This window comes from Cnephaeus nilssonii (assembly GCF_951640355.1).
Source record: "Cnephaeus nilssonii genome assembly, chromosome: 3".
In the NCBI taxonomy this organism is placed as follows: Eukaryota; Metazoa; Chordata; class Mammalia; order Chiroptera; family Vespertilionidae; genus Cnephaeus; species Cnephaeus nilssonii.
Genome location: NC_137074.1, coordinates 94,320,105 through 94,336,207, shown reverse-complemented (window position 1 = coordinate 94,336,207; position 16,103 = coordinate 94,320,105). Strand labels below are relative to the sequence as shown.

The 16,103-nt window shown below is 39.0% G+C and overlaps 1 pseudogene across 1 annotated transcript; it reads left to right on the top strand.

Annotated features, from left to right (window-relative positions):
• Window positions 1–11,161: 11,161 nt before the first annotated feature.
• LOC307096768 (syndecan-4-like) lies at window positions 11,162–12,517 on the top strand (annotated as a pseudogene). Its single transcript has 2 exons — window positions 11,162–11,226; window positions 11,888–12,517. The product of its transcript is annotated as a syndecan-4-like (transcript).
• Window positions 12,518–16,103: the final 3,586 nt, after the last annotated feature.

The window sequence follows — 16,103 nt, the reverse complement described above, 5'->3', positions numbered from 1 at the left end:
ACCCCACCTTGGTCTGACGCACCCGCTCAACTGTTCCACCATCCCGCCGTGGCCAACACCCATCATGTTCCACACTCTGCGTCTGCTTCCAATGCCTGCCATGTTCCGAATGTGCCTGGTGGTCAGCACACGTCATAGCGACAAGTTGTTCGGCTCTTCCGCCATTCAGTCTATTTGCATATTAGGGTTTTATATATATAGATTCTAAAATTACCAAGGTCAAAATATTTTCTCTACATTATAATATTTGAGATCAGATGCCACACTGTGGCCTGTCAGTCTCACTATGTTTTATTATTTTCCACAAATTGCATTTATTTTTCTTTGTTTTTAATATTCTTAACTTATATGTGTATTTTGGGGGTCATATCACCTTTCAACATTCTTAATACTCAGTGGTTGGTGTACTGTTACTGTCAAATCCACAAGTACATATTAATTTTTTTCATGCCTTTGAAATCCACCACAACTATGACCTTCGTGGAGATAAGAAGGATTAAAAATATTACATATGCGCATTCTCTCTAATACTGATTCATGGAGAGAGTAACCCTAGCAAGATAAGTCAGCAAAAATACTTCCTCTCTTGTGAGATGGTATTTGACTAACTAGGCTTTATTTTTAGATTGGCCAAGTAAGAAGATGATCCAAGTGTGTGCATTTAGTGGATTTATTAAGAGGTTTCAAAACCAAGGCCATGAATTGTTAGGTTTTCCTTGTTATTACAGTAAATGTTTGACTTATATAACAATTCTCACAGGCCAATAGATCCACTTACCCAGTGTTGTGAGGAGACGTTTCAGGCCAAGAGTCAATAGCCATAGCAAAGTGTTCAGCTGCAACTGGCATCAGAAACATAAATACTAGAGGAGAATCAACATTTAGATTATCAGAAGCCAAAAGTTAGTCTTTTAAAAATTATAATAGAAGTGTCAGGAGTGGGGTCAATAAAATAGCTTTATATCTTTATAGATTTTATGATAATTATGGATTTTGTTACATTCTTGCAATGTAATTTGAGGTGATTTATTTCTTATGTTAATATTCATTTTTTAAAGGAAGAACCCAAAATGTATAACCTTTGCATTTTTCAATTCTGGATAGCCCCAGATTTGCTATGGTCTGAATGTTTGTGTTTCCCCAAAATTCATATTTGTAAATCCCAAGGTGATGGTAGATGATTAAGTCATCAGCATGGATAATATTACCATATTTATAAAAGAGATTCAGATAGATCTCCCCTCTCCTCTTCTGCCATATGAAGACACAGCAAGAAGACAGAACTCTTTGAACCAGAAAGTGAGCTCTCACCAGGCACTGAATCTGCTGGCACTTTGATGCTGAACTGCACAGAACTGATAAAAATAAATTTTATTGTGTACAAATAAGCTGCCCAGTCTATGGTATTTTGTTACAGCAGCCAAAATGGATTAAGACACTAATTGTTCTAATAACAACATCTGTTCATATTTCCACTCTAGAGGCCTGGTGCACGAATTCGTGCATGGGTGGGGTCTGGCTGGGCCGCCCCAATTGGGGCCGATCAGGCTGGGCCGGCCATAGGGAGGGGTTGTGGGTGATTGGTGGGCCAACCCCACCACCTTGTCGAATTTCTGGTTGAACTCCCTGTCGAGGGGACAATTTGCATATTAGTCTTTTATTATATAGGATGCTGGTAAGACAGCCTGTTTCCATCGGACTTTCTTTACCATAGTTCTTTAGTTACTCCTTTCCATGCTACTTTGTGGGCTATGATAATTTCAAAATTTTATGTTGCATTTACTTTATGCATTGTGCTCTTATGGGCATATTTCACTCTCCTAACTAAGATTAGGTGCCATTTTCATCACTATGTTATAGATCAGAAAACAGATAATGGATAATTCAATCATTGTTAGAGATCCAGTGTGCTTAATCCATGCATTATCCTGGGAATGTTTAACCTCAAATCTAAGAACTATGACTCCAAGTTTTCAGTTTACTATTTTATGCCCTTTATGTTTAAATTTTGTATTTGAAATCTCCTATCTTCCCTTTAATTATTTTACCAGTATCTCCTAAAATAATGCAATGAATAATGAATATAGAAGTGTTCTATTGAATAATATTTTGTCAAAACTTTATCTTGAAAGTACCTTATATATCACTTAGTATAATGAAAGACATTAGAAAGAGAAAATATCTTAGCATGTGCATAACCTTAGAAAATGAGATAATAAATATAAATACAGATTTTGAAGCAATTAGCAGGTCAAAATATCCTCTAGGAAATTATATATATACTAGAGGCCCAGTGCACGAAATTAGTGCATGGGGGTCCCTCAGCCCAACCTGCACCCTCTACAATCCAGGAGCTCTCAGGGGATGTCCTACTGATGGCTTAGGCCCACTCCCTGTGGTTCTCTGCTCTCTGTGGGCCTGGAGGTTTCGCTGCAGCCATGGAGATGAAGCCCCCATGCCCTGCTCTCCGCTTTCTGCCGGCCTCCCCATGCGCCATGTGAAAGAAGCCCCAATGCCCTGCAGTGTGCTCTGTCTGCCAGGCTGGGGGCTTTGAGGACACTGACACACTAAGGAAGCCCCCATGCCCTGCTGTCCAGGCTCTGTTTGCAGGGCCCGGGGCTTCCCCGCTGCCAGGGAAGCCTCTATGCCCTGCAGTCCCGGCCCGGCTCTGTCTGCAGGGCCTGAGACTTCCCCACTGCCAGGGAAGCCTCCATGCCCTGCAGTCCCGGCCGGGATCTGTCTGCAGGGCCTGGGGCTTCCCCGCTGCCAGGGAAGCCGCCATTCCCTGCTGTCCTGGCTCTGTCTGCAGGGCCTGGGGCTTCCCCGCTGCCAGGGAAGCCGCCATTCCCTGCTGTCCTGGCTCTGTCTGCAGGGCCTGGGGCTTCCCCGCTGCCAGGGAAGCCTCCATGCCCTGCTGTCCTGGCTCTTACTGCCGTGTCTGGGGACAGATCAAAAACCCCTCCAGAGGTGGATCCAGCTTTGCTGCTCCTGCCGACAGGCTGGACACTCCAGCAGCGGAGCTGAGCGGACTGGGCGTCACCATCTTGTGGCTATGGGGGCCGCCATTTTTGTCGCGGAGGTATGGTTAATTTGCATATTACTCTATTATTAGATAGGATTCTAACAAAAGAATGAATTCAGAGGATTTGGTTCCTTCTTGTCAGAAAATGATAAGATATAATGCTTCATAAATTATAAAATAAGCACTGATTTCAGAACAACATGAGTTTTGAAATTCTTTTGTAGTGTATACATAGTCATGAATAGCTTGTTGTCATCATTTGTTCATCAGAAATAAGTTGTAGTCAGATCAGCTTAGTGTGTGATAAAGTGACTATTAAAACTTTTTTATTGTCCTCCTCCTGACTCGACAATATTCACTCCACTACATCTCAATAACATGAAGAACAGGGTTAATCTATTTGACCCATATCAGAATCATCTCTTGTTGAGTCTACATGTTCTGTGATTCATTAAGATTTAAATTAATGTTGAAAATACAAAGCAAAATGAAACTATAAAAATTGCTGATGTCTTTATTTCCTCAAACCATATATTTAAAACAGTTCTCTGAAAAGGGTGGGTCTATATAGTATAATTTAGTCTTGATTATTAATAAAGACAGTAGAGCATATTTTGCTTAACTAAACTAACATGTCAGTTATAGTAATTTAATTTTTCACTACACTTTGCGGGATATAAGTTATTTCATAGTACATATTTTATTTATACCCCATTATAAGTATGGGATGTGCTCTACATAGATTGATATCTACTTATTGTCATTGTGTAGTTAAGGAAACAAATCTGGAGATTTTTACAATATGTGTAGCTATGGACTTGGTCTTAGTTCATCATAAGGAAGATTTCTCAGCATGTATTTATATTTTTAATAACATGTAGCTTCAGGTACTTTTGCTACCATCATGTGTCCTTGTTTTTAGGCATTTTTCTAGATCTTATACATTGTAGAAATATTGTTATTATGGAGACTTTTAAAAACAGTTTTCAATAGTCCAGTTAGTATGGTATTGATGTTTACTCTTCTAGATTTCTTAGATTTTCACAAGAGTTTATTTCCCTGGATATTATCCCTTTAATGGTATTCAGATTTTTAATATTTATCTGTCAATTTTCACACCTTAATAATTTACTAGAAATCATATCATATAAATATTATTATATAAATTCAAATATATGTTTCTTCTGATCTAATATAATACACTAGAGTCCCAATGCATGACATTCATGCAAGAGTAGGCCTTCCTTCACCCGGCTGCTGGCACCCGGGACTCAGGCTTGCTTCTCTCTGGCCACCCGCAGGCACCGGGGACAGGGGCTTCCCTCCGGCCCTGGCTTCATCCAGAGGACATCTGGAATGAAGTCTGGAAGGATGTCTGGCCTAATTGGCACAGTACCCTTTTATTATTATAGATGTTATATCACCACAGTGATATATTTGGATATGACTTACATGGAAATCTCTGATATAGATTGCACCATTTTTTTGGTTATGCATTTAGCTTTGAAATGATATCATTGGTTTGGTAGTCTCATTTGTTTGCTTAGTATTAATGATAATAGTCCATATAGTTTAATACCATTTTATCTTCAGTACTATAAAAAACTGGAGGACAGTTTATATCAAACTTTATATTTTTAAAACAATCAACTCTATTTATGTATGTACATAAATATGTATAATGTTATTACTTTATTAATATGCATACATTTACTAAAAGTGATGCATATTCATGTAATAAGTGAAAGTCACATGCCAATTCTTTACTCATAAGTAAAGCAGGCAGTCCTCACTTTCCATGCAGACTGAAATCATGCAAGGTGACCTTAATGGGAAAAATTATGATTATTTCATGACCTTTAAAAATTTTAAGCAGAGTATTAAAACTCTCTTATTATTAGTTACAAATATACTAGAGGCCCAATGCGTGAAATTTGTGCAAGAGTAGGCCTTCGCAGCCCTGTCTGCCTCAACCCCCGCAGCTCCGACTTCGTCTAGAAGGTTGTGTGGATGGTCATTCTGTTGTTCGGCTGTTCAGTCGATTTGCATATTACACTTTTATTATTATAGATATGAAAATAGTAAAGCTAATATTTATTTAATACATTGTTATTTAAAACATTTCATACATTGAGAAGTAAAGAGTTTTGCTTATTTACAAAAGTCTTATCTAAAGTAGTTTGAAAAGTATTAGTCTTTACTAGTTTTTTATGCTCTGAATAAAGAGTGAGAACTTTTTCTATGCCTTAGCCAATTAGCATACTCTGTCTAAATTAGGATTCGCTTCCAACATTTGATTTTTTAATTTATTTTAATGTTGCAAAGTATCTCAAGATTGCCTTTAATGTGAATTTTTTTCTGGTGCCACTTCCTCTGGGTTATCTTTATCCTCTCTATCACAACTGCTTTCCTCATTTGGTTCTATAAATTTGCCTTCTCCAAGTTTCTCTGTGTCCATGTTTAGAGTACTTCAAATGACCACAATATAGACATTTCAATGGTTAACTATTTCCTCCATATCTCCATTTACATTTGATTCAAATCTTGCTACCAGAACTTATTGCTTTTTGTTTTTATTTTTTTTGTCTAATTTCCTCTCATGATTATTCATTTTTATACAATACCACATGTGTTTATTACTGAGAGGAAAGAAAGCACCACAACAATATGCTTTATGTTTATGCATAAACTGAATAACTGATGTGTGGACTTTGAGAGATGTGATGCATCTATTATGATGCACATTTGTTTTTACATAATGACTTTTTGACTGAATAACTGGCAACAAAGTTTGTACACTCTTCTTGGTGAACTGGTGCTATTTAACTAACTAAACCATTAAATCATGGTAACAGAAATGCATGTGGTGGGACTGAAAAGTGAGGTCTTCATATGCTAAGGTTTCGGCATATTTTTCTGCATTTGTGCTCTGCCAAAATAAACCTTTGACTCTGCTTATTTTCTCTTAACAACTTCCCCAAAGCATACATTTTGCCAAACTTCGCTTTTGAAAGGCATACCTATTTACATTTTTTAATGTTTTTAATTGATTTTTTTTTTTTTTAGAGAAGGAAGAAGGGAGAGGGAGAGACAGAAACATCAATGAGAGAGGCATTAATCAACTGCTGCCTGCATGCTGCCTACTGGTGAATGAGCCCACAACCCCAGCATGTTCCCTTTCCAGGAACGGAACCAGTGACCATATGAGAAATTGCCCTCTTCCCTCAAAATCATTCATTTATTGGGCACATGATATTTAGCTCAATTTATATTAAATAAAAGTTTAAAGATACTGAGAAAACACAATACACAAAAATATTCAATATATTCCAGCTGAGGTAAACACATTTATTTCTTTGTTTTTAGATATATATAACAATGTTTACCTTACATTTTTAAAACTTGTATTTTAATTGATTTGGTTGTATGTAACACTGACATAACAAGTATTTGAACTCACATACTTAAATTAAATATATTTTAAATTAAGACTCCTCTTCTGAAGGTATAACTAATTTCTTTTCTGACATTAAAACTATTTTTTATCTTTAACATGTTTTCAACATGTATTCTTTTCCAGAATAAGGACAATGAGAAATATTTTCTTTCTGCAGGCAATACACATTTAAACAAAGTGGATGATTTGAAAATCACAAAATTTTGTAGAGTAGTAGCTTCCATTTAAAGGGTATCAAAGTGTGAGGTGCTGTTACAAGTGCTTTATTCACTATGATTAGTTTATTTTCTACAAGAGCTCTCTGAAGTGGAAGCATCTGTATTATCCTTGTGAGTAAACTGAGGCACAAAAAATTATTGTAACCAGAGTTTTTACACCACTAAGCATGAGCATGTGCATTTAAATCTAGGCAGCCTTATCCCAGAGTCTGAGCACTACGGTGTCTTGTCATTCTATGTATTCTGACAATCCCTATTCTATTCTATTCTATTCTATTCTATTCTATTCTATTCTATTCTATTCTATTCTATTCTTTGATAAAATCTATTTTAATCTATTGATATCTATTGCATCAAACTAATCACTAGTATATAGCACAGTCTGGATTCTGTCCAGAGGAAAGTAAACAATTTAAAATAGATTGAGTCCTGGCTGGGTGGCCTAGTTGATTGGAACATCATCCCATACACCAAAATGTTTTAGGTTTGATTCTTGGTCAGGCCACATATAAGGCTGTGGGTTTGATCCCAGGTTGGGGCACTTATGGGAGGCAACAGATCAATGTTTCACTCTCACATTGATGGTTCTCTCCCTTTCTCTTTCTTCCTCTTTTTCTAAAATCAATAAAAATATATCTTCAGCAGAGGATTCAAAAGTAATGGATTGATATACCTTGCTGATTTGAAAGAAAATATGAAATATTGCTCTCCATTAGATATTCCACTTTTCTTCTAACATATTATTGTCTAAGTTGCCTAAGGTACTTGGTATTCATATATTGAAATATATAGACAGTATTACTCAAACTAAAGTCAGTAAACCGTGTGAGCTGTTTGATGTTAAGCAAATGTTAATTGCATGCCTGTAAATTTGCTATCTATGCAGATTTCACTTCACTATTTAAGAGCATTGTTTAGTGGATTTCAATTTAAATAATTCTGTTATTCTGTTTAAATGTTCTAAACAGTTTGTTAGAACTTCTGAACCATTCAAAAGGAAGTGACTGTATAGTGATTTTAGTTGCATTTCAACATATTCACATATTTAAAACATTTGGCTAACAACTCCCTTAACAGTTATTGAAGCAAGGCGTGTTATAGAGGCTAAAATTAACTAGAAAAAAAAGGTTGAGCTTAATTCATCACTTTCAATATTCTAAATGATATATATAACGTTTGTTAAAATATGGGAAGTGTGAGTAAAGAAAATACTATAAATCAGGAGAGCACAGTGATAACAGATGAGCACACTTAGAATGTTGATGGAATTGGAATGTGTCTTAGGATATATAGTGAATATTCATTCACCCAAGAAAAACTCATTTAATCTCCATCTAATAATTCAGCATTCCAATTACATGGCTGGATTTTAATTAATATGTTTACCAAGAATATGCATTTTAATTTTACTTAACCCCATCATAATTTGATCCAAAATATGAATGCTTTTATTCTTCTGCTGAACACTTGACACTTTCTGCATTTACACTAATAAAAACATAGGTGCTGGAAATTGAATTTGGTTTTAATATCATATCTAATGTCTTTGTATTGCTATTAAATATTTATATACTGGTATTAACTAGTGTCCCAGTGCATGGATTTGTGCACATCAAAAGGAAATTAATTAGAAGAAATATTTTAATATCACTATTTGCCCCTTCTCTATAACTGAAGTGTTCACCAAATTCATGATAGACAATGACAGATGGAAAAATACCCATGTGATTGGCACCAGTGAGAACTTTGTATGTATCGTGCATGCGTGAATCAACTTAACCTTTTATATATACAGAACAAACTTGCTTAATTAGACCAGCTTTCTGATTTACTTAAACTTTTTCCAGCCCAGTAAAGCACCCCAACTTCTCTTTTAGGTAATTGTAAGCAACAGAGCAGTAAATATCAGCCTGAAGCAGATTGGACTTCTGTGAGGATCAAATGCACGTGAAAATGCTTCACAAACATTTGGATAAAGTGTAAAATATTTGCACCTGGCTATAAAGCAAGTCATGTTCCTGGGCTGAAGAAACTCCAAGGAGGATAGTCACTAGGGATAGGAAGCCTGGTGTTGCTACATGACATCATTACCCAGCACCCACAGTGACCGTTTCTGGGGTGGGCTGTGCTCTGGGCCACATTTTGCACTATGGGGTCTTGGCAGCATTGACTGCAAATTGGTAGTGTGTTGCTCTGGGGTGGTGACGGGGCCTGTGTCCCACTTGGGGGAAGCCAAGTGTCGCTTTGTTGGTGCCAGGTCTGTGGTGCCATTTATTTTTAAATGGCCAGTGCACATCATGGCAGCTCCTGCATTGAGCGTATGCCCCCTGGTGATCAGTGTGCATCATAGTTACCAGTCAGAAGGTAGAATGGTCAGACAGTCGCTTAGGCTTTTATATATATCCTATCTAATAAAAGAGTAATATGCAAATTGACCATCACTCCAACACAAGATGGCTGCCCCATGATGGGACCATAAGATGGCCAGCAGGGAAGGGCAGTTGGGAGGGACCAGGTCTTCAGGGGAGGGCAGTTAGGGGTGACCAGGCCTGCAGGGGAGGGCAGTTAGGGGCAATCAGGCTGGCAGGGGAGCAGTTAGGCATCAATCAGGCTGGCAGGGGAGTGGTTAGGGGGTGATCAGGCTGGCAGGCAGAAGCAGTTAGGGGCAATCAGGAAGGCAGGCAGGCGAGCAGTTGGGAGCCAGCAGTCCTGGATTGTGAGAGGGATTGGGCCTAAAAGGGCAGTCGGACATCCCCCGAGGGGTCCCAGATTGGAGAGGGTGCAGGCTGGGCTGAGGGACACACACCCCCATGCACAGATTTCGTGCACTGGGCCTCTAGTGTAGATATAAAAGGCTAAGTGTCTGTCCATCTAACTGGTAGCTATGATGCACACTGACCACCAGGGGGCAGATGCTCAATGCAGGAGCTGCTGAGCTGTGGTGACTTGCCAGCTGCAGTTCTCGGGTGATGCACCTGGAACGAGAAAGAATGGAGCCCGATTCCGGAGTGTGTCACCCAAAAACCACCCTCTCACAATCCAGGACCCCTCGGGGGATGTCAGAGAGCTGGTTTTGGCCTGACCCCACAGGCCAGGCAGAGGGACCCCACCAGTGCATGAATCTGTGCACCAGGCCTCTAGTATATAGATAATGGAAGAATCTTTTTGGAATAGTGTAGAAAACAGAGCTGAAGTATTAGTATTACTTCTGAAAAGAAGGTTTTTATTCTCTTGGAGTCCTTAGAAAACTATAATTTTGTGATCTGCTAAATTTACTTAATTCTATGGATAAAAAAAGTGTACTTTTAAGTAAGATTATATACTCACTTGATAAAAGTAAGGATAAATAAAGTACCTCTGTAACCAGATAATTAAATCTTTCTCAAGTCACATCATTAGATATTACAAAGTTAGTGTTACATTTAGAGGTAAATGTTAAAAATATACAATGGTTTTACCTGTGGCTGTTAAAGAAACCTTATGAACTTTTATTGCAACCAACTCTTCACTTAAAACTGAAATAATTTTCTGTTATTCATTACTCCTATCAAAAGAAAAAAAGAAACCTCCTTCAAATATGTTCTCCATTATATGGCTGTTTTAGTTTAACTTTATCTCATCAGAATGAAATAAACAAGCAATGTCCAGTTCCATGCCCTTGATAATAATCCAAAAAATCATTAGTTTGCTCAGTATTCAAACTGCTTTCTAACCTTGTACAGGTAAGTCATTATTATTTTAATTTTGAAAATAGAATGTGGACTATAAACAATTTTATTGACATTATGTCAAATGAATCATATCCTACAGAACAAGGAATAATTAAAATTTAAAAATCTAGGCTTGTGTCTGTTTTACAATTAAGAAACCTTGTCACTTATTCACTGTTAACTTTGATATTTCCTAGATTTTGGTGCTCTTATCTAAATTATAATAAAATATTATAAGTTGTTTTAATAATTTAATGAAATGTTACATTTTTAAAACATGTTGCAAACCATAAAGCATTACTCAATTAAGCTATTACTATAACAATGTATTCATAATTAAAAATCAAAATTTCCCAGATGAAGCAACTATAGAAAAAATACAGATATTTTTGAAATTTATATGTGATAATCAAAGTAGGTCAAAGATTAAAATTTTATTACATATGCCCAGAAGCAATATTAACTGAGCATGAAGGTGATCAAAATAAAGGATCAGATTTGAGAATAGTCCATTACAGACATTGTAAACTCAGGCCAGCATTTTTTTATTTGAGATTTATCTAAAATATACTATATTTCTTCCTTGATATTAAATTTTCAAACTTTCACTTAGAGACATTTTGCTTGCTTATTGAAGGATTTAATAGTTTATGGAATGGTTAAAATATTCTTAAATTATAATTGATAATTACTTTTCAACTGTAATATATCTAGAAATTTCTTTCTTTTATATATGCTTAAAATGTCACAGAACATGTCAGCCTTTTCATTTCTGATCTTGAAATATGCTGCTGACACAGTTTATCCATATGTCTTTTGGTGATATTAAGGTCTTTAGCAGAATAGTCTGAGAGCTGTATTGTAGGCTCTGGGAGAGATATGTGTGGATTTTCCAGATTATACATTTTAGCATATACATAAAGTCAACATTACAAATAAAGTATATGCATATCACAACCACTCTCCGGGCTTCACACTTAGCAAGTCATTTTTCAAACATATAAATTTGCTTTGATACCTTTATGGCATCATGTTTTCTACATTTGTTTTATTTAATTTAATGCTGTTATGGGCTGAATTATGTCCCCCAAAATTCATATGCTGAAATCATATCCTTCAGTACTTCAGAACATGAGCTCATACTAGTATGTGTGGGCCTTAATCTAATATGAGTACTGATCTTATAAGAGGGAGAGATTAGAACAGAATAGACATAGGGGAAGACATGTGAAAATAAATCCTCTACAAACTAAGACAGGCTTCAGAAGATACCAATCAATCCTGCTGATACCTTGATCTTAGACCATCAGCCTCCAGAATCCTGAGAAAACAAGTGTGTTGTGTGAGCCACCAAGTCTGTAGTACCTTGTTATGGCACCCCTGGAAACGAATACAAATATCAGTAAACCAAATAAGTTAGAGTTGCTTATTTTTATTGATATTTAAGTTTTTATTTTTATATTTTTACAAAAATCGCTAGCTTTCCAGACCACCACGCCCTGGCCCCCACCCGCCTGCTCGCGCTCCTGCTGCTCCTCCTGGGTTCCCCCGCCGCCTCCTTGGAGTCCATCGGAGAGACCGAGGTCATCAAGACCTCCTGGAAGGCCGATACTTTTCCGGACCCCTCCCAGACCACGAGGATGTGGGGGAGCCCGGGCAGGAACTCGATGACTTTGAGCTGTCTGGCTCCGGAGATCTGGATGACTCAGAGGACCCCCCCCCCCCCCCCCAGGTCTTCCCCGAAGTAATCCAACCCTCGGTGCCCTTAGATAACCCCATTCCTGAGAGGGCAGGGCCTGGGAGCCGGGTCCCCACCGAACCCAAAGAACTGGAGGAGAATGAGGTCATCCCCAAGGAGCGCTCAGCACCGCTAGAAGGGAACGAGGATGGATCCAACAGGGTGTCCATGTCCAGCACTGCCCAGAGCAGCAGCATCTTTGCGAGAAAAGAGGTCCTGGCAGCTCTGAGGTGGGCGGCAGTGTGGGCATCCTCTTTGCCGTTTTCCTGGTCCTGCTGCTGATGGACCGCACAAAGATAAAGGACGAAGGCAGCTACGACCTGGGCAAGAAACCCATGTACAAAAAGCCCCACCAACGAGTCCTACGCCTGAAGCTTCCTCATCGACACCGGCTTGGACTTGAGGGGGGGCGAGAAGCCGGGGGATTTTGGAGGGTGGACTTTAGAGTAGGGGGAGGCCAACCTAAGACTGACCTGTGAGCATCGTCAGCTCTGATCACATTGTAAGGGACGGGAGACTCATCATCTTCTGTTCCTGCCTGCCTCTGGATTCGCTGGGTCTCCACGGTCCCAGCAGAAAAATGAGGCTCAGCTTGGCCTTTCCAAAGGCAAGCCTAGGATTGCATTGTTTCTGCATCTTCCAGTTTAGAATCTGGGCCCTGCTTAGAGCCTGTGCTGACCACGCCTCACCCAGAGCCCCTCTGAGGGGCGGAATGAGTCCTGCTGGAGGTCTGTCTCCAGCACCTGCCTTCCTGCCCCTCCCTTTCATAGCCGGCCCCTCTGCCAGGAACCGGGAGAGGGAACTAGAACCATCCGCACCTTGAGATGTGCCCATCAAGGGCACTGTGTCCACACGACAGGAGTCTCTGTGGCATACCTTGGGCCATTGGGCTCTTTAAGTGACTTTTGGAAATCAACCTTTTTATTTGGGGAGGGAAGGGGCGGGGGAGCTGAAAGTTCATATTGAAATGAATTTGTAGAATTTTTGTAAATCTATTTTGAGTGGGGTTTTTTGTTTTGTTTTGTTTTGTTTTTGTTTCAACAGTGCATTCCTTTGTGTAGAGTCTCTCTCTGCCTGGGCAGGAGTGCACAGGCGCGGAGGCGTTCTCTGCTCATTTGCACATTTCCACTGCACCTGCTAAGTTTGTATTTAATGGTTAGTTTTTTTTGTTTGTTTTTGTTTTGATGGTTTGTTGGTTTGTGTCTCAAAAAATGAGAGAAGAGCCGGAGGTATGATTTTATTTATTTGTTTGTTTGTTTGTTTGTTTATTTATTTATTTTTACTATTTACAGCTTCCAACAGGGCCGCACTTTTCTGTTTTCCTTCAAGTCCCCTCCCCATTTTAGAAAACAGACTTTACAGTCCTCTGTTCATGACTTTGACCCTTTCTGAAGCTGCTTCTTCTAAGAAGTGGCTTTTGCTAAGACATAGTTTTCTAGCACATCCCAAAATATAATGTAAGGGATGGTGGGATATTTGTGTCTCTTTTTCTTGTAATATATTATTATTCTTTCTTGGTTCTAGAAGAATAGATGGATTTTTTTTTTCAGGAGATAGTGTGATATTCCCGTTTGAAGTCGGCTGGGCGGTTGAATGAGTGAATTTTTAGATGCTTCAGAGGGGTTTGCCTGTTTCTCTTGCCCATTCCTGGTGCCCCTTCACGGGGCTAGAATAGTTGCGGGTAGATAGTTCTGCCTTCCTTTTAGCTTCTGCTTTGAACTCAGCTGGTGTTCCTCATTTCTCCAAATTTATGAGAAAAATGGAGAGCTGTGCTAGCCAATACACTGACCACCAGCCACAGTGGCCAAGTCAATTAGAATTACATCAAGTTAAAAATCCATTCCTCAGTTACACTAACCACATTTCACGTGCTCAGCTGCCACACGTGGCTAGTGGCTACTGAAGTGAGCAGGCAGGTGGAGGCCATTTCCGTCTGTAGGACAGCACTGCTAGAGAACTAAGCTGGCTTACCAAGTCACAGCCCCAGCGTTGCTGGCGTGACCTTTGTCTTCCTGGGCAAAGGATGGGGCTGGGGAGGGCTGATTAGGCCCCAGCTCGGAGCCTGTTACCCATGACCTTCCCCTCCAGAGAGGAGGGCTTTCTTGGTGGCCTCGCCTGCATAGGCTGCATCTTCTGACCCCACTGCCTGGGGTGGGGGGACTCAGCCTCACTTCCTGTACCCTTCACCCCACAACCCAGGGTTCCCAGCGGGCTGGGTCCTCTTCTCCATCCCCCACCCACCCATCCCCAGGTCCTTTCCTCTGGCTGTGTTGGAAGTGAGCACCTCTTGTAGCCCCTCACACTGTTGTCTGTTACTGACTTTTTGATAAAAAGATAATAAAACCTGGAACTTTCTAAAAAAAAATCTCTAGACAAACCCATATGTCTCATGGTGGTACATACTAACTAAAAATATAGTAAAAGTGGATTATTACCAAGAACAGTCACAATTAGTTAATGAGACCCAGAAAACTAAAATGACCAGAAGCCCATTCTGCTGATTCATGACTCAGTGGAATTTCATGTACAATGTTTCACTTATAGCTGATTAAATATGTTTGACATTTTTGTCTTTAGTTTTAGAAATGCATTTAATTGGAAAGAGTATAGACCCACAGAATTTTAACACACACACACACACACACACACACACACACAATTTTTCTTAACATCAGAAGAAAATAAATTAAGCTATTTTAGAAAAATTCTTAAGAATTTTTGTTTATTATTTTGAAGTTAAAATGCAAATTTATTATGTTTATCAGATACCAGAAAATATTTACTGACCAAAAGAAAGAAGTAATTTTTACTATTCAAAGAGATGAAAAATCCTTTGTTAACATGTATGGAAAAGAACAAATAATTAGTGGAAACTTTTTTGGGGAGGACGTTCAATTGCAGTTTTGGCTGCTAACTTTTTAAAAATTAAATAACAAACTTATGAGAGACAGAGAATCTAGAGTGTTAGTGACTAAGTGGACTAGAGTCAGAGTGTGAAATAGGATGTGTATTTGGGTAGGAAAATGATTGAGTGAATTATCAGTAGTTGGAGATTTAGAACTGATTCTCTTTAAAATGTCAAAACACAGGGGATAGTTTTTAAACTGCAGTAAAGTGGGAAAGTCATTCATTGTGAAGAGACAGAAAAGCTCATCCTGGTGTTAGCAGTGAGAAAATGACACCAGGGATTAACCTGGGTCCAGCAACCTCTGTTCTTGAATTCTGTTTAGGAAAAGGATTCAGAGCCAAGACTCCAATTATAAGAGAAAGTTTATTTAGAAAGTCACAGAGGTAGAAGAAGTGAGGCAAAGAAGGGCTCTTGGAAAAGAGAGAGAGGTACCTTGAGAGACAACGGAACAAAAGAGGGAGGAGAGGTTCTGGCATGCTTGGGAGAGAGAGAGAGCTCACTCGGTTGGGATTGGGCCTAAACTGGCAGTTGGACATCCCCCGAGGGGTCCCTGATTGGAGTGGGTGCAGGCTGGGCTGAGGGAACTCCTCACTCTGTGCATGGATTTCGTGCACCAGGCCTCTAGTGTATGTATAAAATGTTACAGAAAAAAATGCTATTCTTTCTGTCTCCAATCTTGAAACAAATGCTGCTGGTGACAGGAGCAAGCTAGAGGGATTCAATTTTATTAAGGCTGTTGTGATTCTATTATATCTTCCAGATTGGGGCAGCCAGACCATTTAGATTATGTAGGCGTTTTCAGTGTCAATAATTTAACAAAGCCATACATTTAAAATCAATTAAAGTTCGAGTTATATTCTAGAAAAATTTCCTGTGCAATTAAGGAAAGTGTCAGTTCTCTACAAGGATTTTTATAGCTGTTATGACAATTTTATTCTGGATTCCCTTTTGGATAAACTGTATTGTCAGAGCCTGGTTTACATTGGACACCTGAACATGTTTATACAAGTAACATAATCAGCTGCCAGTTGATTACATTTTCATTCATAA